Source organism: Nicotiana tabacum, chromosome 10 (genome assembly GCF_000715075.1).
Source record: "Nicotiana tabacum cultivar K326 chromosome 10, ASM71507v2, whole genome shotgun sequence".
In the NCBI taxonomy this organism is placed as follows: Eukaryota; Viridiplantae; Streptophyta; class Magnoliopsida; order Solanales; family Solanaceae; genus Nicotiana; species Nicotiana tabacum.
In genome coordinates, this window is record NC_134089.1 from 79,994,995 (window position 1) to 80,013,642 (window position 18,648).

Genomic DNA, 18,648 nt, shown 5'->3' on the forward strand with positions numbered 1-18,648 from the left:
AGGGAAAATGCCCGATTCCATAAGTGTAGTGAAACTCTCGTCGGATCATTAGCACAACTCGCGAATATGCGTACCGGTTAATAAATCATGAAATTTCCGGACAAATAAATAGAACATGAGAGTAAATTATAAGAGAGGATATAATTTCCGCAGCTAATCAAGTAGAGCGCCATGTCTCCAAAATAGCAAAGCTTGGTAAACTACGCAAGTCTACTCTCAAGTTAAATCATAAATTAAAGCATTTAAACAGGATATATTAACTCAAATAGTATAGCTAAAGCATGATATAAGTCTAAGTCTATCCAGACATATACAAATCTAGTATACACATGGACGGTTTTCACCTCATATTTACGTAGCTCCTATAACACATAACATATAGCAAATAGAATACCTACGAAGATAAGTTCCCTCTTACAAGATTAGGCAAGAGACTTGTCTTGATCCGAAATTTGATAATCAACTCCAACAACGCTCTAATACCTCAAATCAATGCTGAATAATTCAAAACTAACCTGAAAACATGCAAACTAGTCAAAACATGCTCAAAAGCTCATAATTTATCAACTAGAAGCAAATTCTCAATCCCACACGAAAAGTAAACAAATGGCAACCCCTCAAATTAAGAATTTACCATTTCTCCACCTTGGGGCTCAAATCCCAATTTCGACAATCCAATACATATAAAACGATAACTAACGGAAATAATCTTGGAAAAATATCAAAATTAAGCTTAATTACTTACCCTCTTTCAAAAATGAGAAGAATGCCTTAAACCGAGCTCTGAAACTCAAACTATGCTTAAAATACTTATAATGTGCGATTTGCGAATTTAAAACACTGACCAGGTGATTTTTGTTTATCGCCTTCGCGGGACACCTTCTCCTTCACGAAAAGAAATTTTTGCATTGACCGATCAACCCAAATTCCTTCTTTGTGTTCGCGGATCCCTCCTCGCATTTGCGAAGAACAAAAGTTCGCATCAGAAACCAGCAATCTTTTTCAATACTTAAATGAGCATAACTCTCTCATACGATCTCGGAATTCGACGATTCTTAATGCTATGACTTCGAAATCACAATACTAATCTAATGGTTCAGTAAAACAAAATTTAGATATCATTTGGTCAATATAGTGCCCTTTATGTCAAAAAAATAACATCAAAACACCAAATAAGAGCGCAACAAAACTCAAACCCATTTGAAACTCATCAGAATCTAAGTAAAATTTGCGAACAAGTCCACAGTCATCAGACAAATATGTTAAATATTTAAATCATTAATTTGAGCTCGAGTCCACTATTTGACTGTGGCCAACTCAAATTCTTAAACTTAACTAGTATGCAACTCAAGTGTCTGAATCACTCTTAAACACCTCACGGAATTTCTCCAAATTTCACACACAAGTCTAATATGACAACACGACCCCCCCCCCCTCCTTCCAAGGCTCGAAACACCAAACAGAATCCAATATCACCAAAGTCCACTCTAAGTCAAGCTTAGCCAATTCCAACACCTTCAAGCGCCAACTTTCGACAATTATCCTCAAACTCACCTAGGAACCTCAGAAATCAAATACGGGCATGTGCCTAAGTCAAAATCACCATTTGAGTCTATCGAAACAACCAAAACTCTGATCTGAGGTTATCTACTCAAAAGTCAAACATTGGTCAACTCTTCCAACTTAAAGCTTCTAAATTAAGAATCACTTTTCCAAATCAATCTTGAACCTCTCAAACAACAACACCAACCATAAACGCAAGTTATAATGCATTATATGTAGCTAATCAAGGTCTCAATACCGCCGAACTGAATGCTAAAGCTCAAAATGACTGGTCGGGTCATTACAAATAATTTCCTAAAGGCACAAAAACAAACCAATCAAACAAGGTACAACATTTTTTCTTTCATAAGTTCATATATAGAAGGTAGGATTCACAGACAGTTATATTGAGTCTGATCAGGTAAAGATCAGAGATTGAACCGGTTGAAGAAAGACATTATCCAAGATGCTAAAAGCAAAGATTAGGGAAGACCAGCAAAAAAGAAGAGTGTAAGCAGATATCGCTACAGCTGCTGGAAACCCCATCAGTATGACACCATGAGAGATAATTAAACAAGAGCTAAAACCTAAGAGAATGACGTATCTCTTAAACCAAAATGCTTAATTGGCCTAGCGAAGCAGTGTGATCTTATTGGTTGCAGATTTTTGGGAAAACTTATGTATTTCTGCTAATGGAAGTCTAATCATCAACAATATTATTCTATAGATTTCTCGGTTCAAGGTCTCACACGATCTCATGCTAGCACACTAAAATTATGGCTAATTGTGAACTTGCAGGATACTGATAGCAGTAGTTTCTCTTATAGTTGCTAAGGTTGAATTGTTAATCCATCTCTTTCTTAGAAAGTGAAGATAGTTCATGGAGTCAGTTAATCTCTTTTGCCGATACATTCCATTTATTTTTTTGATCTACAAACTTTCCTCTCGGAAAAGTAAAACTTTGTTTGATATTCAACAGTCAGCACCTTAGTTTCTTTCCGTATGGAAATGAAGATCTCATCATTGTACACGATGCCTTTGACTATGGTGATTGTCATTTAGCTCTTGCTGTAAGTCATTGTAGTTTACTGGATAATTCATAACATGCTTGTTGCATTCTTGTTTTGTTGTTAAGTAAAGCTCTTGCCAGTAAGATGTACTAGTATTTTTAGATTCCAAAATATGGGATTTTGAGAATGTAAACTGAATGAAGGAGCTATTAGAAATGCCAAAGTGGAGACCTGAGAGGCTGTTGCTACTGGGTTCACCTATGTATGGTTTGATTAAAGTTGTGTAATTACAATTATGATTCTCCTATAATACTATTTGTTTTAGTGTAAAAGTGTTTTGCTACACTAGCTACTTTTGCAGTCGGAACATAAATATTGTTTTTTTGGACTCAAAATACATTAATAAGTGTAAAAAAAAAGTTACCTTTCTATGTATAGCGTTCAAATACAAGACGCTATACCTTAACGGTAACTTTTGCCGTTAAAGTATAGCGCCTTGTATTTGAACGCTATATTACCTGACGATTTGACTGCCATATATAGCGTCTTCATTTCATACGCTATACATAGCGTATGAAATGAAGACGCTATACCCCTAATTAAATAACGTCCTTCGTCTTCTTCCCCGACTGTCACACCTCCTTTTTCCGCGCCCGAGGGGCGCAGGGGAGTTTTTTCCAATTAAAGGACAATCGAAACGGGATTTATTTGTTTATTTCAGAGTCGCCACTTGGGAGATTTACGGTGTCCCAAGTCACCAATTTTAATCCCGAATCGAGGAAAATAATGACTCTATATTACAGTCTGCGTACCAGAAATCTAGATAAGGAATTCTGTTAACCCGGGAGAAGGTGTTAGGCATTCCCGAGTTCCGTGGTCCTAGCACGGTCGCTCAACTGTTATATTTGGCTTGATTATCTGATTTTAAATACAATATGAACTTATGTGCAAATTTTATCTTTTAACCGCTTTATTATTATTGTTTTTATCAAGAATTGCAACGTTGTGAAAATGTATCTCGAACCGCGCTACAATCAATGTACCCGTGGTTATCGACACACTTTGACTCCGTTGAGATTTGGATTTGGGTCACATCAATGTGCACCCGAGTTTAAGGAAATTAAATTATTAAAGGCGCGCTTAAAGCGACTAGCGTATTTATTTTGGGGAAGGCCGTAAAATTTGCTAAACGGCATGTCCCGGATTCTAAGTATTTTTAACATATATATACATTTAGAGGGCCCCGCAGCTTCTACATTTTGTTTGTCGAGGCTCGTCTCATTTATTATTAAAAGGAATTTACAACGTCATGGAAATGCATCTCGAGCCACGCCATAATCAATATACCCGTGAGTAGAGACACATTTCGATTCCGTTGAGATTTAGATTTGGGTCACATAAATGTGCACCCGAGTTTAGGAAAATTAAATTATTAAAGGCGCGCCTAAAGCAACTAGCGCATTATTATTTTTGGGGAGGGCCGTGAAATTTGCTAAACGGCCCGTCCCGGAATCTAAGTATTTAATACATATATTTTGCGAGGGCTCCGCACTTTGTACATTTTTATTTGGCGAAGCTAGTCTCGTTTTTATTATTATTATTCATTTTTTATTTTTTTATATATTTTTTTAAAAAAGGATACCATTTTCACGCCGTTAACAATACTAAACCTTACGGCTTCTTTACAACTAAAATCTCATAACTTGTCAAAATTTAATAAAATGAATCTAGTGAATGGGTGTTTCGGAAGTGGTAACAACAAGTACTAATGCTAATTTTGTCCGAACGAACTAAACAAAGGACCACGAATAAATTAACGTCAAACTTGTGTCAAGAACAACTAGCCCAACTTAATTAAATGACATCAAAAAAACAAGAATAACACAACGCAAAAATGAATAAAATGCATACGGTGAAACATGGGCAGAAAGTTACCATACCAATTTCTATATTGCATTTTTTTTTTGAACATTCCGTAACATTTCCTTGTCTAATGCTTGAAGTTTACTAACCTGAACAAACAGAGACGGATAGAACCAGGGACCAAACCTCTACATCGACTTCAACGGACGGACTCGACGAACAACGACGACCTCAACGGAACCGACGACTCGAACCAAGATTGTCAATGACCTCGACACTCATCTTCTCTCTTTCGACGACCTTGACGGACTGTGGGTTGTTTGGGTGATGCGACGCAGCAAACGCAGCCACAACTGCTGCTCGAAGGGAGGCGATGAAACTACTATTTTTTTTTTCGGGTAACGGCAGTCGAAGGGCAACGACGACGAGGCTGGTGCGCTGGGGGTGGTTCGCGACTGGTTTGGGTAGTATAGATGAAGAAGAACGTGAAGCAGCAGCAATGGAGGAGTGGTCGTGGTCGACGGAACTGGGCAGCGGTTATGGAGGTCGACGGACTGGAGGGGTGGTCGTGGTCGACGGAACTGGGCAGCGGTTATGGAGGTCGACGGACTGGAGGGGTGGTCGTGGTCGCCGGAACTGGGCAGCAGGTTATGGTGGTTTGATTAGTAGGGTGGTGGTGTTTGGACGACGAGGGGGTGGTCCGCGAGGTTGAGTTTTGACGCGGGGGAAGTAGGGTTTTTTTGGTTTTTAAGAAGGAGGAAGAAGACGATCCACAGTCCCTTCCAAAAAATTCCAAAGTCCTTTTTTTCTTCAATTCAAAAATCCTCCTTCAGTTCGTTCCCCCCCCCCCTAGGTTTCCTTTCTTTCTTCTTTATCAAGAAGAAAGACCAACAGTAGTCCTTTTTTTCAATTTTTTTTTTTAAAAGTCCCCCATCCCTCAAAGTCTGTCCGTGTTTTGTAATGCTTTGCCCATGAAAATGAGCCCCACGCGTGGTGGGGTTCGAGGCATATGTCCCCCACGCGTGGTGGGGTTCCCCACGTGTCCTGGACACGGTTTATTATGGGCTAGGTCCGAAAATTAGGCCTAAAACCGGGTAGCTTGAACCCGAATATTATTCTTTTGCCCGGACCCGAGAAATAGGAATACGTTGCTTAACTAGTCCTATGTAAGCAAAATAACTACAAAAATAAGACTAGTATTCAAACAAAACTATATATTTTTTAAATATTTTTTCAAGATTTAAAGTAGCTACAAAATATTAATAAAACTATTTTTGTAATTTTCATTTTTTTTTAAAATATTAAGATAAAATATGAAGTAATATTTTTGTATTTTTCAAAGTTAAAAATGATTATAAAACCTTAATAGAACTATATTTTTGTAATTTTCGAAATTATATAAAATACCAAAATAAAGTGCAATTTTTGTATTTTTTCAAGTTTATGAGATCCATAAACTAAAATTTATATATGTATTTTTTGAAATTTTCTTTTTGCAACGAAATAAAGTAAAAATAGTTAAAATGGCTATATTAGACCCAATTTCACATATTCACGCTAAAAATGTGAAAATTCTCGGGGAGGGTCAAAAATCACGTGCTTACAGCTGCCCTCTTTGACTGGAAACACGAAGAGTTTTCCGACAAAGAACGACTAGACGTGTTTTTGACCCGACCATTACTTGGACGGACTACACTTATGGAAAGGGAGGGAATGTGACCGAGCCCTGGTATCTGAGCTGCCTACATATCCTTGGTTTTACAGGAATCAGGCCACGTGTAGTTCGGATATGAGAGAGATAGTGAAGTGTACCGAGGTGAAGAGCCGATCGAGGTGCCGTTCCGTTGAGGTTCCGGTCCGCGGTCCTGTCATTACAACAAAAATGAAAACTGAAAAAGACTAACTAAGCCTATCAGCTACTAGTTACAAGGATTCCTATCTCTTAAGTCTTCTGAAACTTGGTCTTGAATCTTGAATGGTGCTTCATACAGACTTTGGATCTGAACCTTGATACTTGCTAGTTGTAGGTGCTAGTTCTTGAGCAGACCACATTTGTTCTCCACTTCCGTATTTTGGTCTCTTCTCTTTCTTCTTCTCTTTTTTTTTTCTTCTTTTTCTTGTTTTGGTTTTTTTTTTTTCTTTTTTTTTTTTTTGTGACCAGCTTTTGTTTATCATCCCAGACTATTGATTCGCGCTCTTGAGGCGAGCTTCTAACTTGGATTGAATGCTGGGGATTTCTGTTGTAATCCTTCTGCTCTCCAGTGGGTCACTGCTTGATTTTGAAAAATGTTTCTCCGTTCTACAGGCGGGTCCCTGACAATCAAAACAAATAAAACAAACAAAATTTCCTAACCCAGTTTGTACTGGGAAGGTTTGTGAGTCGTTAGCAAAATTGTAACTCACTTACACTACTGATGCAATGATGAGAGTAAACTAAAGGCTAGGATGTGCATCTCCTATGAGTAAAACCAAAACTCTTGCTAGCAAATGTGTCGGCTAAAGTAAAACCTCAATGACTCAAACTAGAAAGTGTGTCTTCTATGGTTGAATCGGAATGAGCTAAACTAGGAAGTGCGTCTCCTAAGGGTGAAAACTTCAGTGACTTGAACTAGGAAGTGCATCTCCTATGAATAAAATCTCAACTAGGAAGTGCGCCTCCTACGGGTAAACTTCAAAAAACTGGACTAGGAATGGTGTCTCCTATGGTCGAACTTAAAATGAATCAAATTAGGAAGTGCGTCTCCTACTGGTGAAGCTTGCTTAGGAAGTGCGTCTCCTATTGGGAAAAACTGTTCTTAGGAAGTGCGTCTCCTACTGGGTAAAACTTGCTTAGGAAGTGCGTCTCCTATTGGTGAAACTGAACCTAGGAAGTGCGTCTCCTATTGGTGAAATAAACTTAGGAAGTGCGTCTCCTATTGGTGAAATTAACTTAGGAAGTGCGTCTCCTATTGGTGAAACTTGCTTAGGAAGTGCGTCTCCTACTGGTGAAACTTATCTTAGGAAGTGCGTCTCCTATTGGTGAAACTGGACTTAGGAAGTGCGTCGCCTATCGGTGGAATTAACTTAGGAAGTGCGTCTCCTATTGGTGAAACTTGCTTAGGAAGTGCGTCTCCTATTGGTGAAACTGACTTAGGAAGTGCGTCTCCTATTGGTGAAACTTATCTTAGGAAGTGCGTCTCCTATTGGTGAAATAAACTTAGGAAGTGCGTCTCCTATTGGTGAAACTGAAACTTAGGAAGTGCGTCTCCTATTGGTGAAATAAACTTAGGAAGTGCGTCTCCTATTGGTGAAACTGAACTTTAGGAAGTGCGTCTCCTATGGTGAAACTGATCTTAGGAAGTGCGTCTCCTACTGGTGAAACTTGCTTAGGAAGTGCGTCTCCTACTGGTGAAACTTTTTAGGAAGTGCGTCTCCTACTTGTGAAACTTTTTAGGAAGTGCGTCTCCTACTTGTGAAACTTTTTAGGAAGTGCGTCTCCTATTGGTACAATGGACTTAGGAAGTGCGTCTCCTATTGGTGAAACTGAACTTAGGAAGTGCGTCTCCTATTGGTGAACCTATTCTTAGGAAGTGCGTCTCCTAATGGTAAAACTGAACTTAGGAAGTGCGTCTCCTATTGATGAAACTTGCTTAGGAAGTGCGTCTCCTATTGGTGAAACTTGCTTTAGGAAGTGCGTCTCCTATGGTGAAACTTGCTTAGGAAGTGCGTCTCCTACTGGTGAAACTTGCTTTAGGAAGTGCGTCTCCTATGGTGAAACTGACTTAGGAAGTGCGTCTCCTATGGGTGAAATGAACTTAGGAAGTGCGTCTCCTATGGTGAAACTGAACTTTAGGAAGTGCGTCTCCTATGGTGAAACTGACTTAGGAAGTGCGTCTCCTATGGGTGAAATGAACTTAGGAGGAAATGCATCTCCTATGGGTAAATACGTGGAATGTATGCCTCTGTTATCTGGGCGGGCTCCCAATTTCAACACTTAAAAGTAAAGACTGAATGTATTCCTCTGTTATTATGGGCGGGCTCCCAACTTCAACACTTAAAAGTAAAAAAGACTGAATGTATGCCTCTATTATCTGGGCGGGCTCCCAAATTCAACACTTGAAATAAAAAGACTGAAATGTATTCCTCTCGTTATACAGGTGGGCGCCTGGAACATGAAATGCAAATACTGAAATGTATTCCTCTCGTTATACAGGTGGGCGCCTGGTAAGAATTTTAAAGACTGAAAGTATTCCTCTCGTTATACAGGTGGGCGCCTGTTGGTAAAGATATGAAAAAATGATATGCCCGCATTATACTGGTGGGTGACCCAGAACAACAATGAAAAGACAAAAAATGTATTCCCGCATTATACTGGTGGGTGACCTAGAACAGAAATGAAAAGACAAAATGTATTCCTCTCGTTATTCAGGTGGGCGCCTGTCTTCAACAATAACTTTGAAAACAAGATCCTATTTGAGGGCGGATGAACCCGACAGATCCTATTTGAGGGCGGATGAACCCGACAGATCCTATTTGAGGGCGGATGAACCCGACAGATCCTATTTGAGGGCGGATGAACCCGACATATCCTATTTGAGGGCGGATGAACCCGACATATCCTATTTGAGGGCGGATGAACCCGACATATCCTATTTGAGGGCGGATGAACCCGACATATCCTATTTGAGGGCGGATGAACCCAACAGATCCTATTTGAGGGCGGATGAACCCGACATATCCTATTTGAGGGCGGATGAACCCGACATATCCTATTTGAGGGCGGATGAACCCAAAATATCTTTAAGACTTGAAAATGTCTTACCTTGAATACTTGCTGGGGATTGGGATGAATTTTCCTTTTCTACCTTCCCCATTTTTATTATTATTCTTTTTTTTATTCCTTTTTTATTTTTGTTTTGTTTTTGCATAGCTTCTCCCTTCAAAGAATACCTCCCTTGATTTACTTACCTGTTGGGGGGTAAAATGTTATCAGCTGGGGGTACCTGACTTCCAGAAAATTTTCTAAATGGAAGGAAAATTTTCTGCCCCAGTTTGATAATATCCCTTGTGGCATGCGTTTCTGCCTCAATGCCATTTCCTTTACCTGTTTCAAATCAAACAAAATTTGTTAGTTTAAAACATGGTGGTTGGTTGTGATACTCCCAACGGGATGGATTTTCCTTTTTCCTTCCTTGCTTTGCGTTGCACAACTTGTTGGGGGTGGTATTATGTGCTGGGGATAATCCCTTCCTCCTGGGAGATATCCCTCTTCTTTTGTGGCATAGCTTGGAAACTGGCATTTCCCCGACCTTTTAGTCTAGCATGGATTTCGCCAAATCATGCTCACTGCTTTCCTCGCTTTGTTCATGGGCCTTGGCTTTGAGGTTTATAACCTTGGGTTTGACAAGTATATCTCTCTTGACGCCCGTCAATCCTTTTGTCAATTCCCTTTGCTGGGGATATCTTTTTTGACACTGGCCTCGCGCTTGTTCCTCGCTGACTATACCATTGGGATATACTAGTCAGATCTCATCTTGGAAAGCTGATGGCATATTTTGAAGTCATTTCATACTTGTTCTGACCGGACAGACTCTATTGGGGCAAATTTTTTATGAAAGGAGAAAGACAACGGAAACAAAATAAAAGACAAAGGAAACGATGACTCTTTTACAAAGGAAACAAAAAATAAAAATCTATCAAACGCAGATACCGACTCTAATGGCCATGACATGCATATGGGACTTTCTTTTACCGTCAATCATCTTTCAAGATCCTCAATTGGTGATTCCCCAGCTGATTCTTAATCTTATTCGACTTGCAGTGCCCGAAGGAGGGTTTTCACTATCAAGTCTCTCTCATTTTTGGCTTTTCTCTCAGCTTTCATGGCCTTATGGTGCCTGTGAAGGTTTTCACCGATAAGACTCTCTCATTTGTATCACTTTCCAGCTGGGGATTTGGAGCGTCATCGGTATGACTCTTTCTGATGGAGATTAGAGTCCTTTCTGCTGTGGAACAGAATGTTATGTTCGCCGGTAAGACTCTTCATTTGTCTGACTTGGCATCTTTTGAAGACTGATCGGAAGGTCTTTCTTTGGACCGCAATGTGGGTTTTGGAGAGGGTTAGAAAGAAAGGGTATAAAAGGCTCAAAAATGCATTAATTTTGGGTTATTAATTACAACCTTCGGAATTAGATTTATTTACATCAAACGCAACATCTGCCCCAGTTTCTTGCTTGGGGATATTCCAATTGATTTTTTTTCATTTTTCAAAACTATGACCGAGCTGTGAAGCGCCTACGTATCCTCTTTGAGGAATCAGGTCAAACGTAGTTCCCAATTCCTCTTTTTCATATGATTTTTTCTTTGTTATCAATTTTCTTTTCTTTTCTTTTTTTCCTTTCTCATTTCTCCTTTCTTTTTGTCGTTTTTGTTTTCTTTCTTTCTCTTTTTTTTCTTCTTTTTCGTTGCTACCGATTCCGAACGAGGGGTATGAAAGAAAATAAATAAGGCTCAAAAGGGGTTAACGAAGGATAAAGTGTTTGGGTAGCAGAACAAAATGCCTTCGTCATTCTAGTCTTCAAAACATGCCAAGTGCAAACAACACAATTTAAACAATAGATTTATAGTCTCTTCCGATGGTGTTGGACTTGACAATTATGTTCAACATATGTTTGTTCATTTGTCAATTCTAAAGCACCGTTGGGCGACACTCTCATTCTCATTATTATGAATGACCCTCATGCCAATTTAGGCGAACCTTTCTTTAACGGTTTTCTTTGTGTTCAACTTGCCCCAGTTCCGCATGACTCGAGCTCTGAATAATCTCAACCGTCCTTATTTCCTTTAAATGGTCTGAATCGCCTTTCCAGGGTTTTATGATTAACTTTTGAGATTAGGCCCAAACTGGGTGCGCATGTCATGTCCCTAGAATCGGCATTGAATAAAAAATGATAACAGGACTAAACAAAAGAAAACTGGAAATAAAAATGACCGGATTTTGCATTAGATTACCGGTGAAAATGGTTTGAATGACCAGACAAACAAAACAACCAGAATAAAATTCTAACCCAGCCTCGACAAAACTTGAACAAACTTATATGACAAAATGGAAAGATAGGAAGGTTTGACACAAGACAATACTTGGATTACAACCCTAAGAATAATCCGAACAACCGAAATGACAACAAAATAAGCCACCAACAGCTTCTCTCTTGCTAACCAGGAACGGAGCGACCCCCGATTTTATCAAGAACTGGCATCTTAGCCCCTGAGCTTTGCATCAATACTGCCGAGACCATTACCAGCTTCCATATCTCCGTCAACAAGTTTCCAACAGGATTCGAATGCTTCTGTCATCAGGCCTGATCCTCGCAGAGTGTGCACCATGAGGTGCAAGTAAAGGATTCTGGGTGTCATTGTCTGGCTTACCACAAACCAACCACCTTAACTTTATTTGCAAAACAAACAGGTTAGAATGGACTCAGCCGGTCCTCATTATTGGCAACATCTTTTTTCTTTTTCTTTTTTTTTCGATGTTTTTCTTTCCTTTTTTTTCGATTCTTTTTTTTTCATTCTTTTTTCTTTTGTTGTGGTCGAATCTTATGGAGATTGCCTACGTATCATGACCCCGCATGAATCAGACCTTGCGTAGTTCGTGCCCAATAAAAGATAAACAACAGTAAACATTTTTCAATTTTCATATTAGAACAAACTGGGTTTCAAGGATTTAAAGATGACCCGCAAACTTGAAAATCAAACAAACCGCATGCTCTAATCAAAAGATTGGTAGACTCAAAAACAAAATTCCAGCTCCCTTTCTCTGTTCGACAAATGCAACCAAATGGTTATTTTTTGCAAATGTGGCCCCTTCCAAATTTCACATGAATTTTGAGGCCGGGGAGGATTATTTTGACACTTTAAAACTTGTCCATTCTTTTACGAAAATAACCTTTCGACAACTGAAAGATACTCTAAGGCTATTTCGGCAAGAACGGTTTAAGACGCGGCCGAAGCTGGCTCGCCTTATTATGACAAAAGACGGCATTCACATGACCGCTGTCTCTTTGATTTTTTTTTTCTTTCCAGATTACAGTAAAAGACTTGGCGTTGTAAACACGGCCCTTCATCGTCTCGGGGACAAAGCTTTCTTAAGGCTGTGTGGGTCCATATCTCAAAATGACCCAAAGGTGGCTGTTTATGCCAAGTCAGCCTTCCGGCGTCCCTTTCGGGAACATTCGGCTATTTATGACAAAACAGCATCACCTGACTTATTTATAACTCTTTTTATCATTTTTTCAAATTAGAAAACTCAATATTGCAAGCACGGCCTCTCAACGTCTCGGGGACGAAGATTTTTAAGGCTGTGTGGGCCAATTGGACCAAATCCAAAACATGACCCAAAAGGTGGCTGTTTATGCAAAGTCAGCCTTCCGGCGTCCCTTTCGGGAACATTCGGCTATGTCTTGATAAAACAGCGTCACCCGACTTCTTTATGATAAAATTAAAATTTGAAATGTATATTTTTTTTATTATTATTATTATTTGTTTTTTGGCTTTTTTAGCAAAAGGTGGGTTGGACATCACCCGACTTATTTATGACAAGATTAAAATTTTGTTTTTTAGCTATTTTAGCAAAGGTGGGGTTGGACCCGATGAGGGTTGCCTACGTATCTCACATCCGGTGAGAATCAAACCCGCGTAGTTCGGGCAAATAAACTATTATTGAGAAGACCCTTTTCCATTTCTATATTTTTTTTATTATTATTCTTTTTTCACAACAATCAAATAGACTATTATTCTATTATTTTTCATTTATAACAAACAAACGAATTAACGAAAAACATAAAACATTCCTTCTTTTTGAGAAGGTGGGGGTTGGACCCGATGAGGGTTGCCTACGTATCTCACATCCGGTGAGAATCAAACCCGCGTAGTTCGGTCAAATAAGAATATTATTGAGAAGACCCTTTTCCGTTTTCTATATATATATTTTTTTTATTTTCACAACAACCAAATAGCCTATTATTCTGTTATTTTTCATTTATAACAAACAAACGAATTAACGAAAAACATAAAACATCCCTTCTTTTTTGAGAAGGTGGGGTTGGACCCGATGAGGGTTGCCTACGTATCTCACATCCGGTGAGAATCAAACCCGCATAGTTCGGGCAATCAAGGATAAGTAAATGAACTAACCTTTTTTTGAATTTGAAAGAACTACTTCAAAAGAAGAAAGGAAGTATATTTTTGAATTTCATTGGCTTTTTTTTTATTCTAAAGAAGAAGAAGAAAATATTTTTTTTTTGGAATTTTACCTTTAATAAAAGAAATGCTTCTAACATGTTTTTTTCTGAATCTTCTAAAGAAGAATCAAAATATTTTCGGTTTTTTTTTTTATTTTTTTTTTATTCTTTTTTTTTTGTTTTTTATTATTATTATTATTTTTTTTTTAAAAAAACAATTAGAATGACTTTCTAAAGAAGTCCATAATGGAAAATATTTTTGGATTTTTATTGTTTTGAAAATTAGGGGTCTAAAAACCTTTCTAGACTTTTTGGCAAGACAAATATTTTTGCAACAAATAAAGACATATATATATATATATTTTTTGGAAAATTAAAAACTTTTTGGATTTATATATATATACATATTTATTTGTGACAAGTAGAGAGAGACCCTTTTATTATTTTTTTTTATTTTTGCATTTTCATAAACGAATAAAAAAACATTTTTTTTAAAAAAAATAAGACTCTTTTCATGGCAAAACAAACTATTTTTTTTCTATATTTTTTTTTTGAAAGAACAATGATGATTTTTTTTCTATTTTTTCTTTTGCTTTTAATATAACAAACTAATAAGACATTTTTTCATTTTCAAAATTTCGGCAGAGTTTCGATCTACTCGGATATTCGTTTTTTCTCTAAAAATAAGTAGTTATATCTCTACACTGTCATTTTTCTCCTCTTTTTCACGATTGTTTTTTTAATCTGTGGAAAATAATGAAAACATACAAAATCTTTTTGAATTTTCATGCTTTGTTTTATTTGTAAATTTTTTTTTATATTTATTATTTCTTTCAAAAATGTGGCATGGGAGACATAACGATTTCCAAGACTTCTTGGATTCCGCAAATGCTCCCCATGCACTTTTCCCAACATATGAAGCATGGGGGACATATGGGAATTCCAAGACTTCTTGGATTCCACAAATGTTCCCCATGTGCTTTCCCAAAAAGCAAGCGTGGGGGACATAGGGAATTCCAAGGCTTCTTGGATTCCACAAATGTTCCTCATGCTTTGATTAAAATAACATCATGCTGGAAATGACCAAATGACCCATACGCCCTTGACTAAATACAACATGTAGCACATAGGATGCCGAAAGATTGTCTATTATTTTCAGGTTGCTTGTCCTAGACGGACCCAACCCCTATGTTGAGTCCCCTAAGTCAAATGCACATGATGCAAATAAACGTTCCTACTAGGGATCCGGCATGAAGTCACGTTATTCTATGTTCAAAAACCTGGGTCAGTGTTCTAGACAGTGTACCCGAGCGGACAACTCGAGTCGAGGAGGGGGCAACTTACCGGGAACCAAAAGGCCGTCCGGCTTCGTAACTTATCCGTCCTCTTTCTTATTTCGGGTATTGACACTAACAGAATAGGGAGTCTCGACCGGCGAGCTTCTCCCTGGAGGTAAGAAGAGAAGGGTTTCGGCACAGTTTATATACAGTCCAAATAATATCAAAGCGGTAAAAGCAGCATTTAGCACATTAGGCTCAAACACCTAAAAAAAACAGATAATAAATAAAGCCAAATAATAACAATTATTTCAAGCTCGAATTCTTAAACCTGAACCAGTGGTTCTAAATATATATCCCCAGCAGAGTCGCCAGAGCTGTCACACCTCCTTTTTCCGCGCCCGAGGGGCGCAGGGGAGTTTTTTCCAATTAAAGGACAATCGAAACGGGATTTATTTGTTTATTTCAGAGTCGCCACTTGGGAGATTTACGGTGTCCCAAGTCACCAATTTTAATCCCGAATCGAGGAAAATAATGACTCTATATTACAGTCTGCGTACCAGAAATCTAGATAAGGAATTCTGTTAACCCGGGAGAAGGTGTTAGGCATTCCCGAGTTCCGTGGTCCTAGCACGGTCGCTCAACTGTTATATTTGGCTTGATTATCTGATTTTAAATACAATATGAACTTATGTGCAAATTTTATCTTTTAACCGCTTTATTATTATTGTTTTTATCAAGAATTGCAACGTTGTGAAAATGTATCTCGAACCGCGCTACAATCAATGTACCCGTGGTTATCGACACACTTTGACTCCGTTGAGATTTGGATTTGGGTCACATCAATGTGCACCCGAGTTTAAGGAAATTAAATTATTAAAGGCGCGCTTAAAGCGACTAGCGTATTTATTTTGGGGAAGGCCGTAAAATTTGCTAAACGGCATGTCCCGGATTCTAAGTATTTTTAACATATATATACATTTAGAGGGCCCCGCAGCTTCTACATTTTGTTTGTCGAGGCTCGTCTCATTTATTATTAAAAGGAATTTACAACGTCATGGAAATGCATCTCGAGCCACGCCATAATCAATATACCCGTGAGTAGAGACACATTTCGATTCCGTTGAGATTTAGATTTGGGTCACATAAATGTGCACCCGAGTTTAGGAAAATTAAATTATTAAAGGCGCGCCTAAAGCAACTAGCGCATTATTATTTTTGGGGAGGGCCGTGAAATTTGCTAAACGGCCCGTCCCGGAATCTAAGTATTTAATACATATATTTTGCGAGGGCTCCGCACTTTGTACATTTTTATTTGGCGAAGCTAGTCTCGTTTTTATTATTATTATTCATTTTTTATTTTTTTATATATTTTTTTAAAAAAGGATACCATTTTCACGCCGTTAACAATACTAAACCTTACGGCTTCTTTACAACTAAAATCTCATAACTTGTCAAAATTTAATAAAATGAATCTAGTGAATGGGTGTTTCGGAAGTGGTAACAACAAGTACTAATGCTAATTTTGTCCGAACGAACTAAACAAAGGACCACGAATAAATTAACGTCAAACTTGTGTCAAGAACAACTAGCCCAACTTAATTAAATGACATCAAAAAAACAAGAATAACACAACGCAAAAATGAATAAAATGCATACGGTGAAACATGGGCAGAAAGTTACCATACCAATTTCTATATTGCATTTTTTTTTTGAACATTCCGTAACATTTCCTTGTCTAATGCTTGAAGTTTACTAACCTGAACAAACAGAGACGGATAGAACCAGGGACCAAACCTCTACATCGACTTCAACGGACGGACTCGACGAACAACGACGACCTCAACGGAACCGACGACTCGAACCAAGATTGTCAATGACCTCGACACTCATCTTCTCTCTTTCGACGACCTTGACGGACTGTGGGTTGTTTGGGTGATGCGACGCAGCAAACGCAGCCACAACTGCTGCTCGAAGGGAGGCGATGAAACTACTGTTTTTTTTTTCGGGTAACGGCAGTCGAAGGGCAACGACGACGAGGCTGGTGCGCTGGGGGTGGTTCGCGACTGGTTTGGGTAGTATAGATGAAGAAGAACGTGAAGCAGCAGCAATGGAGGAGTGGTCGTGGTCGACGGAACTGGGCAGCGGTTATGGAGGTCGACGGACTGGAGGGGTGGTCGTGGTCGACGGAACTGGGCAGCGGTTATGGAGGTCGACGGACTGGAGGGGTGGTCGTGGTCGCCGGAACTGGGCAGCAGGTTATGGTGGTTTGATTAGTAGGGTGGTGGTGTTTGGACGACGAGGGGGTGGTCCGCGAGGTTGAGTTTTGACGCGGGGGAAGTAGGGTTTTTTTGGTTTTTAAGAAGGAGGAAGAAGACGATCCACAGTCCCTTCCAAAAAATTCCAAAGTCCTTTTTTTCTTCAATTCAAAAATCCTCCTTCAGTTCGTTCCCCCCCCCCCCCTAGGTTTCCTTTCTTTCTTCTTTATCAAGAAGAAAGACCAACAGTAGTCCTTTTTTTCAATTTTTTTTTTTAAAAGTCCCCCATCCCTCAAAGTCTGTCCGTGTTTTGTAATGCTTTGCCCATGAAAATGAGCCCCACGCGTGGTGGGGTTCGAGGCATATGTCCCCCACGCGTGGTGGGGTTCCCCACGTGTCCTGGATACGGTTTATTATGGGCTAGGTCCGAAAATTAGGTCTAAAACCGGGTAGCTTGAACCCGAATATTATTCTTTTGCCCGGACCCGAGAAATAGGAATACGTTGCTTAACTAGTCCTATGTAAGCAAAATAACTACAAAAATAAGACTAGTATTCAAACAAAACTATATATTTTTTAAATATTTTTTCAAGATTTAAAGTAGCTACAAAATATTAATAAAACTATTTTTGTAATTTTCATTTTTTTTTAAATATTAAGATAAAATATGAAGTAATATTTTTGTATTTTTCAAAGTTAAAAATGATTATAAAACCTTAATAGAACTATATTTTTGTAATTTTCGAAATTATATAAAATACCAAAATAAAGTGCAATTTTTGTATTTTTTCAAGTTTATGAGATCCATAAACTAAAATTTATATATGTATTTTTTGAAATTTTCTTTTTGCAACGAAATAAAGTAAAAATAGTTAAAATAGCTATACTGGACCCAATTTCACCTATTCACGCTAAAAATGTGAAAATTCTCGGGGAGGGTCAAAAATCACGTGCTTACAGCTGCCCCTCTTTGACTGGAAACACGAAGAGTTTTCCGACAAAGAACGACTAGACTGCTCGTGTTTTAAAAAAAAATTATGGGCCCCTCCCGTCACACAAAAGGTGAAGAACATAGCTCACACATCGTACTGGAGCATTGTATTATTGTGGTTTAACTCCATCGTCTTCAAATTTTCATACAAAACACTCACTGCATCGAGGTATTTCGATTTATTTTATGTCGAAACTTGTATAATAATGTATATTAGTTGATTGAATGTGTTTCCATGTCGTTTTGTATTTTATTTGCGAAACTAGTATGTTATATTTATCCAGACTTAGATTAATGTGTTCTAAAATAAATGTAAAATTGAGATTTAATTTTTTATGTTAATATCCGAATTTAGATATTAGTGTTTCCATGTCGTTTTGTGTATTATTTGCGAAACTAGTAAGTTATATGTATTTTTGTGAATTTTATGTGATTAAAATGTATTTGTTGTTCACATTTAGTTTATTTATTAGCGTAGTAAAATGT

At 38.2% G+C, this 18,648-nt stretch overlaps 1 long non-coding RNA gene across 1 annotated transcript; it reads right to left on the reverse strand.

The window, feature by feature from the left end:
- Positions 1-254: 254 nt before the first annotated feature.
- LOC107771349 (uncharacterized) lies at positions 255-5,607 on the reverse strand. The gene is made up of 2 exons (XR_001644810.2): positions 846-5,607; positions 255-515 (listed from the first exon to the last, which is right to left on the reverse strand). It is a non-coding gene; the product is annotated as an uncharacterized LOC107771349 (long non-coding RNA).
- Positions 5,608-18,648: the final 13,041 nt, after the last annotated feature.